A 25,802-nucleotide genomic window follows, 5' to 3' on the forward strand; every position below is an offset into this window, starting at 1 on the left:
TATCTCTTCAAGTACATCTAATTACCTGTTCATTAGACTGGAAGCCCAGGAGTCAGGAGATTGTGTGGGGCTGTCTCTGTTTAAAGGGCAGTTTCATAATGTAAATATTAAAAATGAGCTTTCTGGTTTGCTTAAGTTAGACTGACAGGCTAAGAGCTTGTGTTAGCTTTTGAGGATTGTTGTATCAATAAAATCATAACGCATAATACAAACTTTATACTGTTTGCTTATTTGACATTTAAAAACTTATTAACAAATAGCATCTGCTTGCAGAACAAACAAATACAAAGTTTATAGAGGTCTCTTTTGTAAACATGTCTTTAAACCCACCTGTTGCTTTGATAGAAGATTGTCACACTGGGAGAGAAGTCTGCCTTTACTCAGTGGAGAACCATAATTCTATATTTTTCACTATCCTGGATCTTACCTAGGTTTACATGTAATGTAGCAAGGATAAATCAATCAGAATTTTGTTACTGGCTTTCCCCACCATTTAAAGAGGTGGAGGAATAAGGGGAAGAATATGAAAGGAGGAGTGTTCATTGAGGGTTACATAGATGGAATTGGTGTGTGTGTGTGTGAGGGGGGGGGGGTCGGGGAAGAATCAATATTTGCATTTTAACGGCATATAGAGCATGTGAATTCTCCGGGCACATGGAGCAAGTGGATGATGTGGGTTTTGTTCCTCAGCATAAATTTTAAGAAACATATGGCCTGATGCTGCATTGCTTTTCTCCATGTAAGTAATACTTATTCATGTAATAGTACTGTTGAAGTCAGTGGGATTGGTCATGGGAGGCAAAAAGGCATAAGGGTTAGCAAGATAGGTTTAATAGCTAATTATAATTTTTTTTGGCTTCCTTTGTTGCTAGGAATGTAACATACCGGTATCTGGAAAGCTTTAAAGAAATTCCTTGATATTTTTAACTTCAGCAGTTTGAGAATGGAGCTAAAACCTGTGTTGCTTTGAACACAGAGAAAATAAAGGTAGCATTGGTTAATGGTTAAGTAAGCACAATAGGGATTAAAACACCTGAGCTCTGTTCCTGACTACCACTGAATTGCTGTGTTGCCTTGGGAAGTTTCCCTCAAGCTGAATAGGGTTGCCAGGTGTCCAGTTTTCACCCGGACAGTTCGGTATTTTGGCATTTCATCTGGTTAAAAAAAAAAACCCAGAGAATACTGGACATGTAAAATGTCCAGTATTTTCTGTTTTCCTCGGACGGATGGCTGGTGGCATCTGCGAGGACGGGGGAGTGAGGAGCACGGTAATTTAAAGGCGCAGCAGTCTCTTTTTTTTAATTTTTTTTTTATTTAAAGTTTGGTCTCCTTTTTTCCCCTCAACCAATTTTTCCCTGCCAGTTTGGGATTTTTTGTGAAGGTATCTGGCAATCTTAACTGAAATATAAAAAAACCCTCAATCTATTTGTAAACAAAGATTGGGATGATGATGATTTCCTTTCTTGCAGGGGGCTCCTTTAGTAATGTTTGTAAATATTATGTCTTTCATTTGATGATCAAAGACCCACCACTTACTTCAAGTGTGGAATGGCCAGAACATTCTTAGTGCATTTTAACAGTTCTGTTTGAGATCTCATTATGTTAAAGTAAACTGGGGAAGTTTAGTGTGCACCAGCAGGGTAAACAGTGGGAACTTAGCTAGGGAATTTCAGTCCCTTTCCGAGTGCTACCTTCCTCCCCGCCACACACACACACACACCCTCAGCAACCAGACCCAAGGGAATGTACATGAAGGACTACATCTCTGCCATAGTTCCAAGAGTCACTCTGGGGATTGTTGAAAACATTTCTATGGTGTTTTTATCAATTGTGTTGCATCCACAACTTTACCCTTGAATTCCAATGGCCTTTTAAAAAGGTGGTTCAATTCAGACCTTGCATCTGTTTTACATTGGAGTTACTGACTTTAATGCAATCACTCCTACTTTACACCAGTATAATGGGAGATCAGAATAAGGCCAACCTGTCCATTTTTATCTGCAAAAGTATCTATAACTAAAATGCAAAATCATTCTCCTAATTGCTCTGGGATGACTCAGCTCACCTATTGCTATTTTTGTAATTAGCACTTGAGGCATAATGAAGATTAAATTTCTATAACACCTCACCATACTTATTTCCAGTCTTGTTACCAAAGGAATTGTCAGTGCAGAAGAACAGCTCCTACCACTGTGAATTGGGGGCATGCTTCATGGGCGAAAGAAGGGCACAAGGAATCTATTACAGAATGCATATGGGAAGAAAGTAGCAGTCATTCAGTTTACAGAGATGTGTATGTCGGTGCAGCATACTTGCAGCTCTCTGCATTCCCTTTATCTGAAAATTCTCATTATCCAGATCCACAGTGTGTTCTAATGTAGCCAGGCCCCCGTAGTGCCCCCCATCCCAATGCACTCACCCCTGCCTCAGACCCAGGCCCCCTGCAGCGTCCCCCATCCCAGTGCACTCATGCCTCCCCCTGAGCCAGGCATCCCCAGGGCTGGGAGCACCCAATCAAATCCCACCCCCGCCACCATGCCCTCCCCTGGCAGAGCCAGGCACTGGAGGAATGGGACAGCTGGGTAAATTAATCTTACTTTTAAAGTCGCTGCTCTTGCTGCCCTACCCGGGGCCTTGGCTCACATTGTGTAGAGGGAGTCATCACGTGGCCAGCTCCCAGGTCTCTGCTGGTCTCATGGGCTAGAGCAGCGTGCGCTCCACTCCCACCCGAGCCCGGCGCCCCCCTGGCATGGCACCCGGCAAATGTCCCCTCCTGCCCCCCTTCGCTATGACTCTGCAGTGCTCCTCACTCCCCCACCCCCGCCAGATGTGGCAGGGGAAAATTGTCCGTGCTGGGCTTCCCTCCGAAGGAAACCGGAAATACCAGACATTTCACATGTCCAGTATTTTCTGTGTGTGCGTGTGGTTTTTTTTTGTTTTTTTTAAACACCAGATGGAGCCTGCAAATACTGGACTGTCCAGATGAATACTGGACACCTGGCAACCCTAACATCAAATAAGTCCAAGCAGGGAAGGACATATAGCCTCCTTCTAACCAGAATTACCTTCACTCATTCCATCCCTCCCGTTGAGCTATGAATGTCCAGCCCCTGCTTTGCAAAGTTTTTTCTGCTCCTTTGAAACAATTTAGCGCAATTCTACTCTTCTGTATTCCCACAAAATTACAAATATTGCTAACCATATTTTACCTGTCCCTGCATTGAATACAAATATAACTGGAGTTGGGTCACAAATTAAGTTGATTGTAATGAGCAAAATACCATTCCATCTGCTGTATATCTAACACATGTAAGCAAAGCAGGAACAAACCATATTTACATAGACACAAGAAGAGTCTCTCTTCCCCCCCCCTCCAGCTAGCTGCAAGGGAAGCATTCCTTCAGATCCTGCTTACAAACTGATATTTTACACTTTTTGAAGTCCTAGCATATCAATTATAAGCACTAATGAATGTTTTATGTTCATTTTAAATCTACTAAGTAGAGGAAGAAAGTACAAATCTTTCTTGTTTATTATGAGATATTACTGAATATCCTGAAATAGAAGAATTATTTAGTACTAGGAGAAATAATTACTAATTGTGACATATATAATGGAGATTATTGTTTAGATCGCTTCTTATGATAAAATATCTACAGTAAAATAATTGCTTTTGGCTGTAAATTTGCAATATTTAGCAGAATTTCCTTGTCACTTCATACTAAAGTGACATCAAGAAGCCTGAGATTAGTAGTTATGGGAGAAATGATTTTCATGTTTACAGTTACTTTTAGAAACTATTGTGTGTCTCGTGTTTAGTGTTCCCTGTAAGCTGTGCACTTGGGCGGCTGCTCAGGAGAGATTCCAGTGCCATCCAACTGATTAGCAGAGCACCCACAGTTGGGTTTCTGTTTCTCCTGGTGGTGCACATTCACACATGTCTTTGTGCACACAACAGTTTATTCTGCATATGTATGGAAAAATCTGCACATGGATGTAAAAGAGAATATTGGTCACTTTACCTGTAAGGTCCTATTCTCCTATTTAAATCATCAGGAATCTTGCCATGGCTTTTAGTAAAAACAGGATTAAACTTTGGGTGTTGTAAAGAATTCAGCATAGCTTTAACTTTACTTCTAGGACTAGTGTCACTGAACTCAAACTAAGTAAAGGAAAGAATGTGCATAAACCTTTGTTGGCTTAGGGCCTTACTTGGCAGCACTACTGGGTATAAACAGACAACAGTTTGATGGCATGGGTCATATTTTACCCTCCTATTGTCAATTACAAAACCCCCACCGACTTCTCTCGGGCCAAGTCTCTCTCTCTTGTTCGGTCCATGCACTGGGAGACCGTCTGTAGCAAAATCTGGTCAGAAATTCTCAAGTGAAATTTTTTTGGACAGAAATACAGATTCACTGAATTCAGAAAAGCTTCACGGAGACAGTGGAAGGGTTTTCATTTTAAATAAAGGTCCAACAGAACACAGGGAAGAATCTGACACCACCCTGCTACATGTCATGCTAGCTCATCCTTACAGCCCTTCAAGCGCCTGCCTCGTGGGCTGACAGAGACCTGGGAATGGTAGCAGCCCTTCTACCCACCGGGCAGAATTTCATTTCAAAATTATGGGAACATTTTGTCTTCCTGCTCAAAGCTAAAATGTTCAGATTGCATTGTGGAGACTATTTTATCACTTTCTAAACCTAACATAGAATTTCTGAAATTCTCCACCAAATAGAATCTCCATTCTCTGCACATCTGTAGTTCCCGCTGTCAGCTATGGAGCCTGTCTCTTCGCTCAAGCTATAGAGACTCATGCTTACAGCTCTTGAGAAACTGCCTCAGTTCCTGGAATGACAGCTAAAAGGGCAGCTGTCACATTTGTAGTGCATAGTACCATAGCATTGGGGCTCTGGTGTTACTGCAATAGAAATAAATAGTAAGATACTAAAACTGTCAGACACATTCCTCAGCCTCCTGTGCCCTACACTCATCTGCCTGTGAGGTTCCAGTTGTCTATCAGGGTACGTCTACACAGCAACATTATTTCAAAATAACTTAGTCCATGTTTACACAGCAGGCAGTTATTTTGCAATGATGTCAAAATATTGTCAAGCTGGAGTATCTGACTCCTATAACCCTCATTGTACAAGGAGTTAGGGAAGTTGGAGGAAGAGTGCTTTATTTTGAAATAAGTGCTGTGTAGACACTCCCAATTTTGAAATAAGCCATTTTGAAGTTTGTTTGCTAGGGTCACTATTGAATAGGGCTGTTTGAATAAGGCTAAACATCATCTGCAAACATCCACTTAAATGTTTAAATAAATTCACACCAGTCATGTTCATGTGCTTTGTTTCTAGGAACAGCTGTACAATCAAGCTTTAATATCACAGGTCTTCGGAGGCAATTTTAAAAATTTTGTACCCACAAAATTTGATAGCTGCAAAAGTGCTTAAACACTCATGAGCAATCAAATCTAAACACATCACGTGAGATAAAATTATGGTTAATGGGAATGTCACCATTGTGTTCAAAAGAACCAAGATTTCACCAACTGTGAATAGTGAATATTTGCAGGAATTTCTTTGTAATGAATCCAGAGAATTGAAGAAAATCACTATATTGCTCAATTTTGAATAACAAATTAGCATAAGTCAGAAATAGGGCTGTGTGGAGAAGATAACTCAGCCATTAATGTAGTTCTCTGAACATTTCTTTCTTAGTGTATTAAATTATTATATTTATATTCCTTTTCTCTATTCCTTCTCTCTCCCTTTCCTTTCCCCCAAAGGCCAAATGTACATCTAGAACAAGAGCTGGCAATAGTGGGACAACAGCAGTCGTGTGTTCAGGCTTTTACCCAGGTTGTCAAGATGTGGAAACAAGGCTGCATAGGACATAGGTGGTGTATGGGCTATAAGAGAAGGTAATGTGTGATTAATAAAATAGTTGGCACCTGTTTTCTGGAAAGGCAATCAATGGGAATGCTTCATACTTTCCCCAAGTAATATGTATTGAGAAATATAATACAGTACCTTTTGCATTTTTCCTTCTTACCACAGAAAAAAGGTATTGATATATCATTATGTGCTGTTGGAATTTTGCAATGAATTTGTATTTCTATCAGACTGAGGCATGTATTTATGTACATTAGCATTTATCCACGTGGATAAAATTAATTTAATGAACTTTTTTATATAAATAGTTTTATATTAAGTCCTAAACATTAGAAATTATTAAACTCAATTAATTTAAAATACAAAAAAAACCCAATTCTGCCAGGTTTTAAAGAGTAAAACCACTGAGTTGATGTAAGACAGTGACTAAGTACCTGGAACTAGAATTTCAGTGCTATCTCCATTTTGGATAGTAGAAGTTTCTCAAGTAGAATGACTGAAAATGTTTGAAATGAGTGTATGTTGAAGATATAATGCATGTGATATTTTAAGTACTGTGCATATTACTGATGTGATTTGAGTAAGCTGCACAAAAGTAATTTGGGATCATTCTCTTCCATTGACTCTTCTTTATAGGATGGGGTATTATACGGTCTACAAACAAGTGTACATCATGGAGCATAAAACAGTCTATAAATGTTGTCCAGGATGGACTAAAAAAGATGATGAACTTGGTTGCTTGCACTGTAAGTTGTGATTGGCTCCATCCAACATTGCGAGGTAAAGATAGAGAAATGTTTCTATCTGGCCGTATTTACTTGTTGACTGTCTTGTCTAATTGTATCTAAAGGTCATCTTTTCACATTCCTTTTTATGGAAATCCTCTTATCATTGAAGGAGATTTTTATTAAATGTATGTAGTAGCACCAGACATCTTTAAAATGACTAAGACATAGTTTGCAAGGACTATTATTAGAACTTTGACATTCATAATTTATTGGTGTGTCTGCTGGCCTTCCATAGACTTGGCCTCACATTGGGTCCAGTTTAGTGCTACTGTAAGCAAATGTAGATTATCAGATATAATAGAGTTCTGCCTGTTTATACCAATACTTAATTTGGCCTCATGTCTCTTATTCTGCACCCTGCAATTATGTAGCACCGGTTTCATGCCATTCCTCCACAATAGCATTATCATTGTTAGATCTAGAACCTCCTCCACTATAGCTCTTATGTACAGATTTTTTTTTTGTATCTCTTTACCTCAGATTCTCCTTTTAATTTACTGTACCTCTGAAATCTCTTTACTTTGGCTATTTGACTTTTGGCTATAGAATATTTTAGCTTATGCTTCGTATGAGAATGACTAGAGACAATGTTTGTGCTCAGTGTACTAGATGCTTATGGTCATTTTTTTTGAGAGGTTGCTCCTTTCTGCATCAGGCTATTAATTCTGTTTTGTTTGCTTCTCTGTAAATCGTGCCGAAAATGCATTTTAAAATCAGTAACCAAATCTGAAGCATAAAAGTAATTTATTAAATTGAGCTTCTGTGAAAATGTAAAATACTTTTTCTTAGAAAAATGATGCAGACTCTCTGTGAATTCTTTAAGGCTTCTGAATAGCTGAACAAGACCTTAATATTCAATACATTCAAGACTCTTTTGATTCAGCTGGTTCTGTATTGTGCATTTGGCAGGCAGAGGCAGAAAATTGTCTCTCCATAGCTGTAACATAATCTATTAAGGTGTGTTTGTCATCTCTAGATTACACCACATCAGTTGGTCTACCCTTCCATCTCTGTGGACTCTGGTAACATTCATCTTGCCAAAATGTGCTTTCCACCATTTAAACATCTTAAAGTCAAACCACACCATTCCCATTAAAGTATCCCACGCCCATAATCCTGTTATATTATTCAGTATTTTATTTTCCTTGACTGGGACATCATATCTGTATGAAATCTGGAAGAAGATTCTTTTTGCCCAGTCCTCTGGGCAATTTTAATTTAACTTTTTTAGTAAAAACCAAACCTCTAATTCACATCCATTTGGAGGCTTCTATGAATGAGACTGTGACGGTCTGAGGTATTTGTTCTTTCTGAAGAGTTATATAATCAAGTTTCTTCTTTGCTCTTTGTTGTTTTTTCTAGTGTTGTGCTCTGTAGGCACTTGCTTCAATGGCAGGAAATGCGCTGAAGGAGGATCGCTGATGTGCCAATGTCCTGAGGGATTTCAGGGTCCTCGGTGCCAGTATGGTGAGCCAAAGCTTAAATTGCTTGCCATGTGTTTATAATGGTCCATATTGTTTTCAGGAGGTATTCAGATAAAATGAGCTCAACTAATATTTTATCATGAACGCTAACCTGAGGTTACGTCTCCTGCTTTTTAAATGGTTATGCAGTGGATCCACATGTGCTCTGCATTGGCTTCCTTTTTATTCTAAGGTTGATTAATAATATAAACAAACAAAAAACCCTATTGGACTGATTCATCATGAGTCTAATACTAGTGAAAATCTCTATGCTAAAAAGATTGTAGAATCTTTGTCTACTGCTCACTTGGCAAATTGGATCCTTTTCAGAAGCAGCCTGACTGCTTCTTACTCGATCTTGCAGCTTTGGCCTTACCTGTGCAAATAGTGTGCACCCAAAACTCTTGTGTGAGTCAATGGCATTTTGGCAAATACAAGGAAGGTAGGAACTGGGTCATAGAAATATAATGATGGGAGGCAGTAATGATGTTTCATTAGGAAGACTGGCTTCACTAAACCTTTCCTTAGTGTTCTATGAAATTGTTACTGAACTGCAGATCTCAAAGTAAAGACAGTGCACTTTTTGTGACTCTGGTATCATTGACCCTTTAATTGTGATATTTTCCCTCATATTTGCTCCTTCATAATATTTGTTAATGGGTCCATCAGGAATTGGCGAGGTTCTGCTCTACTGTACACTAAGTATGTCAGTAGAGTATATATATATTGGTATTAAGTGCTCCAGGTTAACAGGCGTGTTTGGTTTCTTTAAGACAGTGTTTCAGAACAGGCTGTCTCTTAAGGTAAACAGATGTATAAATAATAGAAAAATAATGATTTCCATTCTATTTCAGTCTTCAAGGGATTACTCACATTGTGGTCTGTGCAAATACAACATTATGGCTGTGTCTAGACTGGCCACTTTTTCTGGAAAAGCAGGCGCTTTTCCGGAAAGCTTGCCAGCTGTCTACACTGGCCGCTTGAATTTCCACAAAAGCACTGACGATCTCATGTAAGATTGTCAGTGCTTTTGCGGAAATACTATGCTGCTCCCATTCGGGCAAAAGTCTTTTTCCGAAAAACTTTTGCGCAAAAGGGCCAGTGTAGACAGCAGAGATTTGTTTTCCGCAAAAAAGCCCCAATCGCGAAAATGGCGATCGGGGCTTTTTTGCGGAAAAGCGCGTCTAGATTGGCCACGGACACTTTTCCGCAAAAAGTGCTTTTGCAGAAAAGCGTCCTGCCAATCTAGACGCGCTTTTCCGAAAATGCTTTTAACGGAAAACTTTTCTGTTAAAAGCATTTCCGGAAAATCATGCCAGTGTAGACATAGCCTATCTGAACTTTTAGATCTTTAAATTTTCCTCTTTCTAGACACATGGAAAGTGAGAAGAGTTGATGGTGCTTTTACACTGACAGACTTGGATAGGTTGTAAATGTGGAGCCAAATTCTGCACCTTCACCTTCTGGTGCAGATTTGAGTGGAAGCCATACAGAAGCTAGACTAACCTCACTTCATGAGCTCTATGCCTGCAGAAAGAAAACTACTCTATGAATTTCTCACTTGATTGTTCAGAGAGATGACATACTCTGTCACCAAATCTTTTATTTAAAAAGGCATTCTAAAGTAATGATCCAAACACTGTGACATCATTGCTGTAATAATGTAGGCCTTAGGGGTTCAATTATTCTCATTCAACTATATTTTCCCCTAATTTACATGTATTGTTTAATGGGTATAAGCGAGGGAGAATTTTAATGCCTCTGCCTCACTCCATCTTGATTACGGGCCTTAATTTAAATGCAGTATGCTCAAAAGTTAAATTTCAAATTCACTGTCTAGCTTGAATCATTCTTGTCCTATCGGCTATCTGCCTCTGCTGTACACTTGAACTGATATGGGGCTCTCTCAGATTTGACCTTGTATGGACTCACTGTAGTGGTGTGGCTTTTACTCCAGATGAGGAACAACAGCCACTCTTGAGTGAAGATAACGAGGCAGTCTGGGTTACAGCAGGCTACATCATCTGAGGGAGCTATGCAAACATTCAGCAAATGAAGGGACAGAAAGTGTCTATTTCACTGAATGAAGCCCTGTTATGGGGTCTGGTCACAAATGACATTTTTAATGCATCAGCATGCAAAAATGGAGCACTTAAATAAATAAATAAAATGGAAAATACTTCACAATGGAACTTCTGATGGTAGCAAAACTACAGAATGTTGTGGGACAAACTGTGGTTTCACGCCCAGTCTGTATTAAGGATATCTGCATTCACATTTGGACAAATTACAAATGTATATGTGCTGAGCTGATGCAAAGCAGGGCTTATGCAAATTGTGTTTCTGAACTATGTTGACAGAGCTACACTGCAGAAAATTTCTTTCATGAAGATAGGGCCTAAATGACACCACTGTAAATCTGAAGTAATGGCGGTAACACCAGTGGAACATTGGTGTGTAACTGAGGGTACGCCTACATAGCCAGGCTAAAGTCAAATTGAGCTATTCAACTTCAGCTATGCCAATTACGTAGCTGAAGTCGAAATAGCTTAATTCGGCTTTTGATGTTGTCTACACAATAGGAAGTCAAAGGAAGAACACTCTTCCTTCTGACTTCCTTTACTCCTTGTAGAATGAGGGTTATAGGAGCTCAAGTAAGAAGTCCTCCAGATGGACATTATTTCAAAATAACAGCTTGTCGTGTAGATGCACACTATGTTATTTCAGAATAACGGAAGTTGTTCTGAAATAACACTGCTGTGTAGACATTAGCTGGATTATATTCATTCAGGCTATCTGAGAAGGGCCCAAAATAACCTTTACTTTGGATCTGCAACATATCAAACACAGCAAAAGTTAAGTAACTCTCAGAATAGCTTCAGCCAATACATGTATATATTTGAAAAACTGAAATGGAATACAAAACTAGTTCTGAATGCACTGCTTATCTTAAAATACCTAAAGCATAAAATATGAGAAGTTCTATGGCACCTGAGAGACTAACAAAAATATATATAGTATCATGAACTTTCATGGGCAAAACCACTTTATCAGATGAGCTGGAGAGGGATAACAGGAACCTAGAAAAAGAAGTGTGGAAAAAAAAAGGTACCTGTCAGTTGTAAGACCAATGCTAATGAAGCTAATTAAATGGGCTGGAAGTGTCCCATACTTAGCTAGCTATTAATGTAAAAATGAGTCGTTAAATGCAGAAAAGTCTATCCTTATGGAACACTTAACAACCCACACAAACTCATGATACTATCTATATGTTTGTTAGACTCTTAGGCCAGGTCTACGCTAAAGGGCAAAGTCATTTTAAGATACTTCTACTCCAGCTACATAATTGACGTACCTGGGTTTGCGTATCTTAAATAGTGTTTTGATGCCATCCACACAGCGGGAGGTCGACAAGAGCACACACTCCCATTGACTTCCCTTACTCCTCATGAGGAGCAGGACTACTGGCACCGACAGGAGTGCCCTCTCAGTTCGAATTAACAGGTCTTCACTAGACCCACTAATTTGAACCCCGGAAGATGGACAGTGGCAGCATAGATCTTCTCTGTCATGTAAACAAGCTGCTAGGTGCTCGTTGTTTTTAAAGTGACAGACTAACATGTTTCGTTGTTTTTAAAGGACTGCGCATTGTTTTTAAAGTGACAGACTAACATGGCTGCCCCTTTGAGACTCTAAAGCATTAAGCCATTCCCTAGAGCAGACCAGGCCTATGGAATTCCAGTGTGGGGGAGAGAAGGCCAACTCATGGGGCCAAAATGTGATTATGCACAGAGAGCTGGATTGTAAAAAGAGTGCAAGTTACTCCGCAGTTTCAACTTTTTACAGTTAGGTGGAGCTCTACCTTGATGTATCGCTTTATAATGATTTTTGAGTTAGCGAGGAATTTTGGTTCTTGTTTCCAATGTTGTAATACAGTAGCTGCTACAGTAGTCGATTTATAAATCAAATACTAGGAATGTTAAATTTCTATTAATCAGCGTAGTTGATGGAATTTCTAATTTGATTATTCGATTAGTCGATAAGAGGGAGGGAGGCAGGAGTGGGGACTGAAGGGTGCCTCTGCCTTCCCTGTCTATCCTCCCCTACACTGCAGAGATGGTGCTGGGTGAACTTGCTTTTAAACCTGCTTCCCCCAGCACCAGCTCCTTGCTGCCTCTAATATAGATGGCAGAATGTAAATAGACTAATAAGCCTAGATTTATCGAATAGTCAACTGTTTGACTATTCTTTTACATCTCTATTAAATACTAGAAGAAAAAAATCCATTCAGAAAGAATTCTCTGACCAACAGAAACAAGGTAATTTAGAGAATAAGTCATAGAATCATAGAATCAGAACTGGAAGAGACCTCAGAAGGTCATCAAGTCCAGCCCCTTGCTCTAGGCAGGACCAATTCCAACTAAATCAACCCGGCCAGGGCTTTGTCAAGCCGAGACTTAAACACCTCTAGGGATGGAGACTCCGCTACTTCCCTAGGTAACCCATTCCAGTGCTTCACCACCCTCCTAGTGAAATAGTTTTTCCTAATATCCAACCTGGACCTCTCCCACCACAACTTGAGACCATTGCTCCTTGTTCTGCCATCTGTCACTACTGAGAACAACAGCCTCTCTCCATCCTCTTTGGAACCTCCCTTCAGGAAGTTGAAGGCTGCTATCAAATCCCCCCTCACTCTTCGCTTCTTCAGACTAAACAGACCAAAGTCCCTCAGCCTCTCCTCATAAGTCATATGCTCCAGCCCCCTAATCATTTTGGTTGCCCTCCGCTGGACCCTCTCCAATGCGTCCACATCCTTTTTGTAGTGGGGTGCCCAGAACAGGACACAATACTCCAGATGCGGCCTCACCAAAGCCGAATAAAGGGGAATGATGACATCTCTGGATCTGCTGGCAATGCTCTTCTTAATGCAACCTAATATGCCATTAGCCTTCTTGGCTACAAGGGCACACAGTTGACTCATATCTAGCTTCTCATCCACTGTAACCCCCAGGTCCTTTTCTGCAGAACTACTACTTAACTGGTTGGTCCCCAGGTTGTAACTATGCTTGGGATTCTTCCGTCCCAAGTGCAGGACTCTGCACTTGTCCTTGTTGAATCTCATCATATTTCTTGTGGCCCAATCCTCCAATTTGTCTAAGTCATTCTGTACCCTATCTCTACCCTTAAGCGTATCTACCTCTCCTCCCAGCTTAGTGTCATCTGCAAACTTGCTGAGGGTACAATCCATCCCCTCATCCAGATCATTAATAAAGATATTGAACAAAACCGGTCCTAGAACCGAACCTTGGGGCACTCCTCTAGAAACCGACCGCCATCCTGACATCGAGCCATTGATCACTACCCGCTGGGCCCGGCCTTCTAGCCATCTTTCTATCCATCTTACCATCCATTTATCCAATCCACAATCCCTTAACTTGCTGGCAAGAATATTGTGGGAGACCATATCAAAAGCCTTGCTAAAGTCAAGGTATATAACATCCACTGACTTCCCCATGTCCACCGAGCCAGTTACCTCATCATAGAAGCTAATCAGATTGGTCAGGCACGACTTGCCCTTTGTGAATCCATGCTGACTATTCCTAATCACTTTCCTCTCATCCAAGTGCCTCAATATGGATTCCTTAAGGATCCCTTCCATGATTTTTCCAGGAACCGAGGTAAGACTGACCGGCCTATAGTTCCCTGGATCATCCTCCTTCCCTTTTTTGAAGATGGGCACTACATTTGCCTTTTTCCAGTCATCCGGGATTTCTCCCGATCTCCACGACTTTTCAAAGATAATAGCCAAAGGCTCCACAATGATATTTGCCAACTCCCTCAGTACCCTCGGATGCACTAAGTCCGGACCCATAGATTTATGTACGTTTAGCTTTTCTAAATAGTTCCTAACCTGTTCTTTACCCACCACGGGCTGTCCATCTTCATCCCATCTTGCATCACTTGGCGCAGAAGTCCAGGAGCCGACCTTGTCCGTGAATACAGAGGCAAAGAAAGCATTGAGTACTTCAGCTTTCCCCACATCATCTGTCACTAGGTTACCTCCTTCATCCATTAGGGGCTGCACACCCTCTCTGATCACCTTCTTCTTGTTAACATGCCTGTAGAAACCTTTTTTGTTATCCTTCACATCCTTAGCCAGTCGCAATTCCATTTGCGCTTTCACCTTCCTGATAACCCCCCAGTATTCTCGAGCTATACCTTTAAACTCCTCCCTGGTCATTTGTCCAAGTTTCCACTCTTTGTAAGCTTCATTTTTGTGCTTAAGTTCACCAAGGATTTCCCCTGTAAGTCCTGCTTAAACACCACAGGGATTCCCAATCAGTATGCTTATGAGATCTATATCCTATTTACAGACAAAATGTAGTTACATATATTGTGGTGTTCACAACCTTGACTTCTATTTTGTCCAGCTGATATCAGAACACTATCTCTTTAAAGTAGTTTTGTATCTAATATGATTAATGCCAATATATTATTAGCTATCAACTTTGAAAAATCATCGAAGTCAGAAGAGACTCCAGAATATTGGAAAAGGGCAAAGAGTGCCCATTTATAAAAAGGGAAACAAGAACAACCCAGGAAACTACAGATAATCAGTTTAACTTCTGTGCCAGTGAAGATAATGGAGCAAGTAATTAAGGAATCCATCTATAAACCTCTGGAAGATAATAAGTGACAGTAACAGCCAGCAGGGATTGGTAAAGAACAAATCATGTCAAACCAATCTGATAGCTTTCTTTGATAGGAGGATATCAAGCCTTGTGGATAAGGGAGAAGAGGTGGACATAGTATGCCTAGACTTTAGTAAGGTATTTGACATGGTCTCGCATGACCTTGTAAATAAACTAGGGAAAAACAAACTAGAAGGTGCTACTATAAGGTGGGTGCATAACTGTCTGGATAACCATTCTCAGAGTCATTATTAATGGTTCACAATCCTGCTGGAAGGGCACAACAAGTGGGGTTCCCCAAGGGTCTGTTTTGGGACCAATTTTGTTTAATATCTTCATCAACGATTTAAATATTGGCATAAAGAGTATGCTTATTAAGTTTGCAGCTAATACCAAGATGGGAAGGGTTGAAAGTGCTTTGGAGGATAGGGTCAAAATTATCTGGACAAACTAGAGAAATGTTCTGAGGTAAATAGGATGAAGATTAATAAGGACAAATGCAAAGTACTCCACTGAGGAAGGAACAATCAATTTCACACATAGGCTACGTCTACATTGGCCGCTTATTACGAAATAGGCATGCTAATGTAGAACTTTGGAAGAGGCAAATGCGCGGGGGATTTAAATATCCCCCGCGGCATTTGCATTTTCATGGCCGCCGCTTTTTTCTGGCTTGGAGTTAAGCCGGAGAAAAGTGTCCAGACTGGCGCGATCCTCCGGAATAAAGCCCTATTCCAGAGGATCTCTTATTCCTACTTGCAAGTAGTTACTTCTAATAGGCAGCCAATGTAGACACAGCCACACAGAATGGAAAATGATTGTCTAGGAAGGAGTACTATAGAAAGGGACTACAAGCTAGATAGGAGTCAACATGTGACACTTCTGCAAAAAAAGCAAACGTGATTCTGGAATGCATTAACAGGAATCTTTGGAGCAAGACAGTAGAAGTCATTCTTTCACTCTACTCTGCACTGATTAGGCCCCAATTGGAGTATCGTGTCCAGTTCTGAGTACCACATTTCAAGAAAGATATGGAGAAATTGGAGACAGTCCAGAGAAGAGCAACAAAAATGATTAAAGGTCTAAGAGGGAAGATTGAAAGAACTGGGCTTGTTTAGTTTGGAAAGGGGAAGACTGAGCGGGGACATAATAGCAAAGGTATTACAAGGAGGAGGGAGAAAAATTGTTCTCCTCTGCTTCTGATGATAGGACAAGAAGCAAGCGGCTTAAATTGCAACAAGGGAAGTTTAATTTAGATATTAGGAAAAACTTCCTAACTGTCTGGGTGGTTAAATACTGGAATAAATGCCAAGGGAGGTTGTGGAATCTTCCTATCTGGAGATTTTTAAGAGTAGGTTGGATAGACATCTATCAGGGATTATTTAGGCAGTGCTTGGTCCTGCTGTGAGGGTAGGGGACTGGACTTGATCTCTCAAGGTCCCTTCCAGTTCTAGGAATCTATCTTTTTTAATGGCCATTAAACCCAGTTCCCCCCTTCTACATACAACCTGTATGCAGAGCAAACTGTTTTAATTCCTAATCCTTTAGGTTTATTTGAAGTGTACCCACCATGTCCTAAGTTTTGTGAGGTGCATTGAGAGGACCTGGGGTACAGTCAAAGAAGCATTGGTGGGTTAGAATATAAATTATTTATCGCACAGAACACTACTGTGGTGGAGCCATGGCAATCAAGAGCCTACTTAAATTGTGAATATTGGAATTGATTTACCCTGGTTCATACCAGGAGCTACACTTTGTGCCTCACCAGAGGCTGTTGTGCCCCAAAGTAGGGTTCCATGCTGGGAAAAGGATGTCTCTGTCCTAAGTGGTTCTAGTTGGGGAAGAAAGCTTTCAGCTGCATTTAGGTGTGTAGAGCCCTGCTAGTGAAAGCATCACACAGTGGCATCTTCCCTAGTTAGAATCTCAGTGCAACCATTGCCTCTCCCTTCTGCAGCTGCACAAGCCTGCTGTCAGTCCTCCACCGGTGCGGGGGTGAAGCAGACACCTTGCACCATTTTCACTCTTCAGTTCAAGAAAGCTTCCTGCAGAAGCTCCTGCCGGGTAATCTACTCTGAACCCTAGAGTATATGATTCATTCGATTTGTTCAGCTCTCGCTCTTCCCATCATCTTGCCAGTCTGCAACAGGCTTCCAGCATCCATCTAAGTAGAACTCGTAGTGTCCCCCAGGGTGGGACAGTGTAGAGGGAAGAAACATCATATGGGGACTGGGCTTCAGTTTGGTTCCTCTGTAGAATGAGTTTGCAATATTGATTTCCCAGCCTTTCTGCTCTACACATGGCTATCTGGCCTGTTGTTCCCCTTGGCCCAACAATTGCTGAGCATCCACACATGCCATTAAGCTAATTGGGAACTAGTGGCACCCGTCCTCTTTAAAAATCAAGATTTTATATATGTGCTGCATCAATCTGTCCCACAGAAGGTTTGTAACAGATCAATGAGATGACTTCTGGTAGCCCTGGGTATTGTAATAGTCTATAACAGGGAGATCAACATTTGCAAGTCAAATGATTCTTCTAGAGATGTTAAACTGTGTTGCCTGCCTGCAACATGTGGCCATTTCTATGCTAAGGCCATATTAGTAATGATTCACATCACGAGAAGCTTGTGGAATTGTCAATGGAAATCTGTTAATTGCACATCATGTGTTTCATTAAGTAGCTTTGCTAATTTGCAGCATTAGCAGCAGTAAGAACTTAAAAGAAAAAAAAAAAGATTTATCCCTGAAATGCCCAGCCTCTTCCTATCACCATTCCAAGGATTCAGTAACAGATTGAGCTGTCTTTCTCACTGTCACTTGCCATTTATCTTGTAATGTATATGTCTGCAAGTTTTCATTGTAATAACAATCAGGGAGGGGTGGTTATATTGTGTGAAACCTGAAATCCCTTTTTTCTCAAAAGTGTAATGGACAGGAGGGGGAGGGAAGGATGTTTTTTGTAATACAAAGAGAAATGATGGGAGCATTATGCTATGAATGCAGTTGTCTGCACCGCAAGTTTTATTGGCATTCACTAATTGTTACTGGTAATCTTGCATAAGGCTTGCTTGTCACCTGAACTGGACACCTATGTAAATTCAGCTTCAGTTTTGTCCTCAGACTATGTAGTAGGAGATGGAGCTACTGAAAACCATAAATTCTGCAAAGTGTGGGGATTTCATTTACTTATATAACTAATATGCAAAAATGGGGGGGGGGCGGTGGTATCTATGCTCTGAGAGTCTCCTAAGTGTTCCATTACTGCACCATTAGTCATAGTCAATGATTCTGTAAAGCATCTTTCTGTAAAGTATCTTTCTCTGCCTTTGCGCACAGTTTAAAATACAGCGATCATGATTTAAAAGCCATTAAGAATTATAGTAATGCAAAATGGTAACATTGCCCAGAAGACCCTAAATAGGGATAGGCTGTGAAAACTGAGTATCTCAGAAAAGGTAGACACTTCTTTAGAAGTCTTCCCAGACTGGGAAGGGATTGACAGAGGTGGATTTTCAGGGAAGGGAGCTCTGTCTTTTAACGTGATCCACCCACTGATTAAGAAACCTTAAAAAGATGGGTGTGATATCCCTTGTTGGTGAGTGTTTAATGGAGTATCATCACCTCATGAGATTATACACTGGGTAAGGGTGTAATAAATTTTGCACTGTTTATTGGTATAGACAATTGCCACTAATGAGAAATATTCCTTTAACTTTGAAGGCACTGTGACCTGTTTGGTTAGGGTATTGGGTAGGGAGTCAGGATATTCTTGGCCTTGTCACTGGCCTGATTGATGACATTAAGCAAGTCATTTTACTTTTGTGTCTCAATTTCCCCAAATAAAAATGGCACCACTTGTGAGTTCCTTTTTGAAATGACACATGCCATGCCTGAAGCACCTATATTCCTGTCACAAATAGGGCCATCATCAGAAACTGTAGCAATGGATTTCTTGGGTCTGCTGCCTAGTTGCAAAATGAGGTAACACTCATTTGTGGGAACAGTTATCTTTCATGGATTAAAGCTCTTCTCATTGTTATATGGGAAGGTTCTAATTGCTGCCAGAGTTGTTTGTGTTCTCATTGCAGATTTGGGATCCCAAGTCCCACACAACTTCAGCCATGGGTGAAACTACAGAGTATGAATTGCTAGGAACTATATACAGTAGTTCCTAATTTAGCCCAGAGGGTGTGTATCTGTAGGACAGTGGTCTCCAACCTTTTTAAGCACAAGATCACTTTTTGAATTGTTCAGTCCAGGATCTATCTCAAACTCAAATACCTCTGCCCTGTCCCTTCGCTGAGGCTCTACTCTCCCACTCTGTGAAGATAAGGTACAGTGGAAGGGGACAGAGTGACTTCAATCCCCCCGTTCCCCTTCACCTCTCTCTCCCCCATTCTGCACAACAAGCAGGAGGCTCCCCGGTAGCTCTGGGGCTCTGGGCAGGAACAACAGGGCAGTAGGGGGAGGGGCAGCTGAAGTGCAGGCCCTTGCTAGCCTCCTAGCCAAGATCACCTGTTAGAGGTTCCAAGATCTACCGGTTGATCCTGATCTACTAGTTGGTGACGACTGCTTGTAGGACCATGTTTCTCAACCAGTCGTACGAATACCCTCAGGGATACTTGAAAGAAGTCTGGGGGGGTACGTCAACACAACTGAAATTTGGAGAAAACCAAATATTTGTTTTAAGTTTTACAGCACTTGATTATTTCTGTGCTTTTTACACCCAAACATTGCCCGCCCGGCTACGATTAAGTTGTTTAAACAAATGTGTGACAATAGTAGAAAAAAAATTGTGTCTGAAAACTAGGTACTGGGGATACTTATAATTTTTTTTAAAAGGGCTACTATATAAAAAAAAGGCTTAGAAACACTGCTGTGGGAGGATCAACGCTGTTGTCCTTGTTCACAGATCCTTTAGCCCAGTACACACAATGTCCCTTCAAGATTATCTACTCCTTTTTGGCAGTGAGTGACTTCCATCTCTGTATTACTAAGCAATATCCAGTGATCATTTGGGGATATGTACAAGGTATTGCATTACCTCCCTTCTTCCATAGCCATGTGGGTGGCTTATATTCTTTATGGCTTCAGCTCTTGTGGGTGACAAGACTTCCTAATTAACATATAAGGTATTGCGTGGTTGTTTCTTCCACAGCCTTGTTTCTTGTGCCTCTTGCTGCGTTGATCTCTATTTCCCTCCTTATTGGAGGTGGGGGGTGGGGGGAGGAGGAGAGGGAGAGAACCTGTTTCAGTGACTGATGTGTTCCTTAAATCAGCAGCCCTCAAGGTCTGATCATACTTTGCCAGGTTCCATTTCTTTAAAGCTCTTAAGGAGTCTGCAGGATTGCTTTTGCCCCTAGGCCTTCTTTCATTACTGTCATGGGGCAGCATCTTCCTCCCTAAATTCTGAGTCTCTTGAGGCTGTCCATACCACCTGCTCGCTGTACTACATGGTGCCCATTGTTAGCAAGGTGTCCCTGCCCTAATAGAATGATCTGTGACTTAAGCCCTTCCTTTGAGGACATCCTAACATGGAGGCAGAGGGAACTCAATAATGACCCTGGATGCTCAATAAAATAACATCATAATAATGATGTTCAAATTAGTATGTCTGGAAGACTCTTGATATTAAACCTATCATCTCCAGTTTTAGTTCTTTTGCAGGAAAAATTTTCCCTAATTTCCCATGTAAATGTGTCTTGTCAGAACTGTAAAATGCTCATGACTTTAGATTATTTTTCCACCAAGAAAACAGCTGTGTAGTCAATAAATAGTGAAACATAAAAGAGATTCCAGCACAACCATGATAGTGCAAAGAGATTGTTCTGAAGAGACAATTTTTTCCTGGTACAGAGTCAGTGCTGTTAGGTGTTAGAAATGGGCTTAACTACAAAGATCATATTCAAATCTCAGTTTCTTCAAAGTCTGAATAAAGCGATTTAGCCCATCCTGTGGTACTGACTACTGTATTTCCCCTTGATCTAATATGTGTAGTATGCTAAGGCCATATCTCGATTTGCAGGGAGATTGACACTGCAGAAGTCTGCGGAATCTTCCAGCGTTCAATTTAGCAAATCTAGTTAAAGCTTGCTGGATCGAATGCTGACGGTCCCCTGGTCAATGCTGATAGTCCTTACTGTCACAAGGAGCAAAGGAAGTCTCCAGGAGTGTTTCTCCTGTCAACCTCTCGCTGTGGAGACAGGGCCAAGCTCAGTTTAAGGTACATCGACTCCAGCTATGTTATTTCCATAGCTGGAACTGTGTACCTTAAGCTGACCTTCTGGGTGCCTGGCCTAAGACAGTGTGATGAGGAGCATCTTGTTATTGTACCGGTAGAGGAGAATCCAAATCCCCTTCTGGTTGTGGAAATTAGTTGCCTCTTAAAAAAATGATAAACTTCTAAACTACACAATCGCCGTTCACATGGACTGTCATTCACTTGCATTGGAGATCAAGGATGGACCTAGCAATTGTTCTGATGACTAATGTCATGAATCACATTAGCGTAGCTGTTTAAGGAAGTTTGCTCTGTCACTGCTTGTGCAATAATCATTTTGAGGATGGCCCTTTAATGCCCAGTGCTGCCAGTCATTAACAGTAATTTAAGGAACCAATTTCTATCTTAATATCTCAGTTTCTGATTTCATAGAAAACAAGTTGCTTGTGTAAGTTTGAGTTTTGTTGATCAGTTGTGTAGCCAATTGGTTGATCACACTTTGGTTCATTGTAAAATACACTCGAGACCAAATAACCAAAGTTACAGGTTTCTAACTATGGTACAGGAAAAAGATTCTGTGTGACAGCTATGTGGGATGGCCCTCCAGACACTGTTTTGTTACATTCACCTTATACAGGTGTGCTTCTGAATGGGGATGTAAGCAACTAGTCAAGTAGTCAACTACCCGATAAGCCTAGGCTTATTGGGTAGTCGAGTCACTACTTGCTTCCCCCCTCCCTTGCTGCCTGTGTATCAGAGGCAGCAAGCAGAGGAGGGATGGAAAGCAGGAGCCAGCTTAAATGCCATTTACCCCCCAGCACGTCTCTGCAGTGCAGTGGAGAGGAAGGGACAGAGGAGGCAGAGGTGTAGCAGTTCTGGACTGGCAGGAGCCAAGACTCCTCAGTCCTGGCTCAGGCAGGGTCCAGGATCACCGCGCCTTTGCATTTTAAATGTAGTCAGAGCTGCTCGGCTCTTACTGCATTTAAAATGCAGAGCTCCTGTGGGGGTAGTTTGGGACCGGGTATGAGCAGGACTGACTGCGTCCCAGACCTATCCCTGTTCAGCTCTGCAGTTTAAAGGTAGTAGGAGCCCAGGTGCCTGCACTTCTGGCTCCTGCTACATTTAAACTGCAGAGCCGCAGTGGGGGCCCTCATCAGCAAATCTACACAATTAGTCAGTTACCCGCTTCTTATCATCGTTCTTTATGAAGTTACATTCCCAAAGCCGTCTTTTTTTATACCCTGCTTTTAATCTCTAAAAGGATTTTAAGCATTCACTGAAACGTGAGTTAATAAATCAGCTTTTTACCTTGTTTGTGTACCCCTTTGTCTTTTTTGTTATGAATCAATGTCGTTCAGGTACTAAGGGACATGAAGACACTTCCTAGGTCTGTGTGAGGAAACTCTTTACCTGCTGCTATGAGGAAATAACTCACAGCATTAGGAATATGATTTTCCTATGTATTCAAGCCAAGGCTTACTTCAGTTAATGCAAGCTATTATGGGACACTTAGTATGTATAAAAGATTATAGTAAAGGTACAGGCCAATTTGGGCTATATAACCGTTGTTGTGATGTTTAATAATATGTATATTTCAGATTGTATTATTAGCATATGTATGCTAGACCATGTATATTAATCAGCAGTCTTAAACAGCTTGTCTGTGAAATTAGATAGATCATTACACATGACAATTATGGCAATTATTGGCTCTTAAGACCCAGAGATGTAGAGATTTAAGAATTCCCTAAATATTTCTTGTGTCTAGAATTGTTTCAACTTTTTGAAGGGTTTAGAATGGCTTTCAAGCTATTCTGAAAACTCTGTTCTGAGCTTTCTCTAGCCAGTTTAGGTATCTTTATGTTATGCAAAGACTGGTTATTTTGACAGCAGAGATGATACGTTTTGTTCTATCATCTCCCCGTGACCTTATCTTAGCTTTCATTTATCACAAATGATTTCCTGTTTGAACTGCAATTGCTATGAGAAGGCATTGTTGAGATGCCTGTGTTACATATGACATTCTAGAAGAGTGAAAGTGAAATTGTGAATTGGGCAGGAATGTAAATTTTTTCTGGTCAGGGAGTGTGAAGCATGGTAAGATTTTCTGATAGGGAGGTCTGAGTTTAGGGGATTAAATTGAGGCTGGCATGCATGATGTTTTTGGATCTGAGACTTGTCTGAGACTTGATAGCAGGAAACAAAAAATGTCTGCAACCTCTCTCCTTCCCTTATAGCTGGTCACAGTTACAATCTAGGAATGGATAGTACTGATCTGCTACTTACAGTGAAAATAGTATACACTACTGACAAAGGCCCTCATCCTATATTCCTTATGCTGATCAAACTCCCATTGACAGCAATTGAATTTATATAAGGGATTGGATCAAGGACATAGGCATGGCACTGTTTTGGTGCTGAACTGACCTATACATTCTGCTACCACATGGCAATACAGGCAGTCTCCGGGTTACGTACAAGATAGGGACTGTAGGTTTGTTCTTAAGTTGAATTTGTATGTAAGTCGGAACTGGTACATATTGTAGGGGAAACTCTAGCCAAACATTTCTCCAGAGCTCAGTTTTATTCTCCCACACCTCACTTCCCTCAGTTCTTTATTCTCAAGCTTTATTCTCAAGACCCTCCTTCCAGCCGACAGCGGGGGGTGTTGGAGCTGCCCAGGGGCGTCCGCGGGGCCAATAGACCCAAAGCTGGCAGGGCGGGGTGCCTCCCCCACTGTCGCCGCCTCCAGCGGCGCGGGGGGCGCTTCCCCCCAGCAGACCAGGGAGACGCGGAGCGGCTTTTCTCGCCGCGCAGGACGCGGGTGGCGGGCTAGGTAGTTCAGACTAGGTAACGGTTTCACGAGGAGTAACGGTAGTTCGGACTAGGAAGCCTAGTCCGAACTACCTAGTCTGTTCCGCGTGTAGCCGCGCGGCACGGAGTCCGCAGTAGCGGACATTTAAAAATGGTGGCGCCCGGCTTTATGCAAATGAAGCCTGGGAAATTCAAATCCCGGGCTTCATTTGCAACTCCGGTTGCCTACATTACCACCCTAGTTCGAACTAGGGTGGTAGTGTAGACATACCCTAACAAAGTAATTAAAATAAGCTCTCAGGCTTGTCTTTTGAAAGTGTTGTGCAGATTTCCTTTGAGGATGAGAACTGATAGGTCAGATACATAGTAATCTCTTTTATGAAAAGTGTTCACCCACAGGTGATAGGGTATTTTCTGTCATTTTTCCTGTTTGAATTCATGTGAGAAGGTTCTTCTGACGAAATGGGTCTTTGCCCACGAAAGCTCCAACACTTCAGTTAGTCTATAAGGGTATGTCTACACTGCCACCCTAGTTCGAACTAGGGTGGCTAATGTAGGCATTCAAAGTTGCAAATGAAGCCCGGGATTTAAATATCCCGGGCTTCATTTGCATCTTGCCGGGCGCCGCCATTTTTAAATCTCCGTTAGTGCGGACTCCGTGCCCGCGGCTACACGCGGCACGGAGTAGGTAGTTCGAATTAGGCTCTCTAATTCGAACTACCGTTACTCCTCGTGTAACCAGGTATACCAGTAATTCGAATTAGAGAGCCTAATTCGAACTACCTACTCCGTGCCGCGTGTAGCCACGGGCACGGAGTCCGCACTAATGGGGATTTAAAAATGGCGGCGCCCGGCAAGATGCAAATGAAGCCCGGGATATTTAAATCCCGGGCTTCATTTGCAACTTCGAATGCCTACATTAGCCACCCTAGTTCGAACTAGGGTGACAGTGTAGACATACCCTAAGGTGCCACAAGACTTCTCGCCGCTTTTGCAGATTCAGACTAACACGGCTACCCCTCTGATATGCGAGAAGGTTGTGACTGTCTGGTTTCACTTTCACAGTTGTTCGAACATTTAGTGCATTGCATGAGGTATACAGTAATTAATCGTTTAACATGTGCCTGCTTAACACGTTTTCACAATAGCACGTTTTTTTTTTTAGGGAACTTTTTCAAATAACACGATCGTCCCCGAAATAACACAAAAATAATCAAGTGGTGGACTACTTTGCGTGGCGGTATAAGTTGGTGAAAACAGTGGTAATATGCATGAGCGGATGAATACGTGTGGTCACAGCGCTCCTCCGCTCACTCATGTGTTTTATCTTTGTGTTTTAACAAACCACAGTGACTTGTGTTGCTAGATATCTAATGTTGATGTTGGCAACCCAGAACCAACAAAAAATTGACTTTGCCACCACCACCTGAAATGCAACCCCCACCTTCTCCATTATTTTTAATGGGAAAATTGACCCCGCATAGCACATTTTTGCTTAGCACGAACATTTTCAGAAACGCATCTATAGTGTTAAATGAGGAATTACTGTACTGCATGTACCTAGGGAACATCTTTGTGTGGTCTGAAAGCTTATCTGTTTCATCAATAAAAGTTAGTGCAATAAGACATTACCTCATCTAACTTTCCTGTCTAAGAAAAACAGAGTTATGTGAAGTCAACAGGGAAAACAAACAATGGAGGGAACGAGCTTTGCCTAGTGATGCAATTCAGAACGTTTATTGGGCTGTGACCGGAAGACAAGACGGACACTTTGCCATCTATTCATCTTGAAGGTGTGAGGTGTTCATGAAATGTTTAGATCCTAATTTTAACTGGAAAGTAACAGGTCTATCAAACTGAATTCTTGAAAGAAAATCTACCTTATTTAATAGAGCTATGTCTACACTACCAGGTTATTTTGAAATA

This window comes from Pelodiscus sinensis, chromosome 10, assembly GCF_049634645.1.
Source record: "Pelodiscus sinensis isolate JC-2024 chromosome 10, ASM4963464v1, whole genome shotgun sequence".
Classification (NCBI taxonomy): Eukaryota; Metazoa; Chordata; order Testudines; family Trionychidae; genus Pelodiscus; species Pelodiscus sinensis.